At 42.5% G+C, this 2,904-nt stretch overlaps 1 pseudogene; it reads left to right on the top strand.

The window, feature by feature from the left end:
- The first annotated feature begins 2,786 nt into the window (after positions 1-2,786).
- LOC134967214 (5S ribosomal RNA) lies at positions 2,787-2,904 on the top strand (annotated as a pseudogene).

The following is a 2,904-nucleotide window of genomic DNA, read 5'->3' as shown; positions in this document are numbered from 1 at the left end:
GGCTACTCTCTCCTAGATCAGCCTCTGTGTAGTCTCTGACAACCTGGTCACTCTCTGCTAGATCATCCTCTATATACAATCTCTGACAGACTGGTCTGCTCTCTCCTAGGTCAGCCTCCTTGTAATCTCTGACAGACAGATTCATTCTTTCCTAGATCAGCCTCTGTGTAATCTCTGACAAACTGGTCCATTCTTTCCTAGATCAGCCTCTGTGTACTCTCTGACAGAATGGGCAACTCTCTCCCTGATCAACCTCTTTGTTGTATATGACAGACTAGATCAGTCCCTGTGTGATCTCTGACAGACTGGTCGCTCTCTGGGGGTAATTCCAAGTTGATCGCAGCAGGAAATTTTTTAGCAGTTGGGCAAAACCATGTGCACTGCAGGGGGGCAGATATAACATATGCAGAGAGAGTTAGATTTGTGTGGGTTATTTTGTTTCTGTGCAGAGTAAGTACTGGCTGCTTTATTTTTACACTGCAATTTAGATTGCAGATTGAACTCACCACACCCAAATCTATCTCTCTCTGCACATGTTATATCTGCCCCCCCCCCCCCCCCTGCAGTGCACATGGTTTTGCCCAACTGCTAAAAAATTTCCTGCTGCGATCAACTTGGAATTACCCCCTCTGTTAGGTCAGCCTCTGTGTAACCCCTGACAGACAGTGCTGATCACACACATAGTTGGACATCTGGACTGGACTTTACTCCTTGCACTTTTTTTGTGAACTCAACTTTGAAGAAGAGGACCGATCTACACCGGATTCTTTGTAAGTATATTTTTATTTACAGGTACCCCTGGATTCTACTGGACAAGAGGACCGAGTGCTTCGTGTCAACATAGGTAAGTATGTATGTATGTAAGTGTGCATGTATGTTCATTAAACTTTTACTTTCACGGTGTCTGTGTGTTGTTTTTATTTGGGTATTTTTTTGTAGTAGAACTACAGGTACCAGCGGGCCCGTTTCCCCCCGCATGCTGGCACTTGTGGTTCTCCAAGTACCAGCTTGCGGGGGAGGCTTGCTGGGACTTGTAGTTCTGCTACAAAAAACAATATTCTTTTTTTACACAAAAGGCTATCAGCCTCCCATCCACCGCCCATGGATGGGGGGGACAGCCTCGGGCTTCACCCCCTGGTCCTTGGGTGGCTGGAGGGGGGACCCCTCGATTTAAGGGGTCCCCACTCCTCCAGGGTACCCCGACCAGGGGTGACTAGTTGGTGATTTAATGCCAGGGCCGCAGGGACCAATATAAATGTGTCCCCTGGCTGTGGCATTACCTCACTGACTAGTGGTGCCCGGTGGTGGTGTTAAAAATATGGGGGACCCCTACGTTTTTTGTCCCCCGTATTTTTTGCACCAGAACCAGGCGCAGAGCCTGGTGCTGGTTGTTTAAATATGGGGGATCCCCAGTTAGTTTTTTTCCCATATTTTTACAACCAGGACTGGCTCAAATAGGCCGAGGCTGGTTATGCTTAGGAGGGGGGACCCCACGCAAATTTTTGGGGAGATTTTTAACTCTTTCTTCACTTCTCTGAATATACACAATGAAGCCCTGCACGGATCTCACAGATCCAGCCGGGATTCATTGTGTTAAGTCCGGCAGTGTTTTACTAATCACTACCGTAAAACACTGCCAGACATTACGAATGACATCGGCATCGGAAAAAACGAAAATGCAGAATACGACAGCTTAGTAAATGAGTCGTAAAAAAATCAAAAAAGTTGCAAATTCACACTACCGATGTCATTTGTGTTTAATCTCCCTCCAAATCTCGACAATTACGAATCTTAGTAAATATACCCCCAGGTAGCGAGTGCGGTATCTCTATTACCTAATGGCCACTCACACCGCCTAATAACATTTATCCCTCTGTCTACCAGCCCTCCCCCGGCAATTAGGGTATAATCACACTGCTTTTTGCCTCAGTAAAGTAAATATTTCTTTATTATTTCTGTTCTCCTCCCTGGTTAATTACTACAATTTACAACGGACTAATTACTCTAATTTCCATCAGGTTCATATCGATTAGTAATTTTCTTTCTATTCAAGGTCTGAAGGTTTTTTTAGACAATACTTTTTTTGCTTTTCTTCAGGCTTATTTGGATTATTGATTCTGTGTCCATCTTGATACATTGTTATGGGTTTATTCCCATGTAGACTTCATACAGTGTAATACATTTGATGTAACTAAACTTGTGATATATAACAACTTGTTTCTTTTGTCTATTTTTTTATACTTCACATCACATTTATTACTGTGGTACACCCTGATTAGAACCCCTTTTTCCATTTTAGGTCTGAGGGTTTTTTTTCTGACAGCAATTTTTGCTTTATTTCATGTGGATTTGCATTATTTATTTTGTGTTCATCTGGATACGCTGTTATAGTTTTATTCTGACCTTATACAATAAAATGCATTTGAAGTAACATAACCTGTGATATAAAACTACTTCCTTCTCACACTCTGTGCCATATTGATTACTATGCTACACTGCAAGCAATTTATCTTTATTTCTATCTTATATTACTGAGGGAGTATTTTCCCCCTTGGTCCCTCCTAAACTAAAATTGTGCTATTCTAATTTATTTTTCTGGGACTCTCATTGGTGATCCAGTCAAAAAACTAACCCACGGCAGTTTTTCAACTGGTGGGTTTATACTGACTGCCTAACAAAAAAAAACAAAAATAACAAAAAAACAAAAAAAACCCTCCCTCCCCATCCCTCTTTTTTTCATGAACTCTCATCAATGATTCAGGAGAGAGAACTTCTGCGACAATACTAACTACTACCATACCATACTGCATGTGCCCAATCTCGTCTGATCTTGGAAGCTATACGGTATAGGGCCGAGCCTGTACCAAGTGGGAGACCACTTGAGAATACCTGGTGTAGCAGGTG

Source organism: Pseudophryne corroboree, chromosome 10 (genome assembly GCF_028390025.1).
Source record: "Pseudophryne corroboree isolate aPseCor3 chromosome 10, aPseCor3.hap2, whole genome shotgun sequence".
NCBI classification, from domain to species: Eukaryota; Metazoa; Chordata; class Amphibia; order Anura; family Myobatrachidae; genus Pseudophryne; species Pseudophryne corroboree.
The sequence above is the reverse complement of the archived record's forward strand: the minus strand, read 5'-3'. Positions and strand labels throughout refer to the sequence as shown.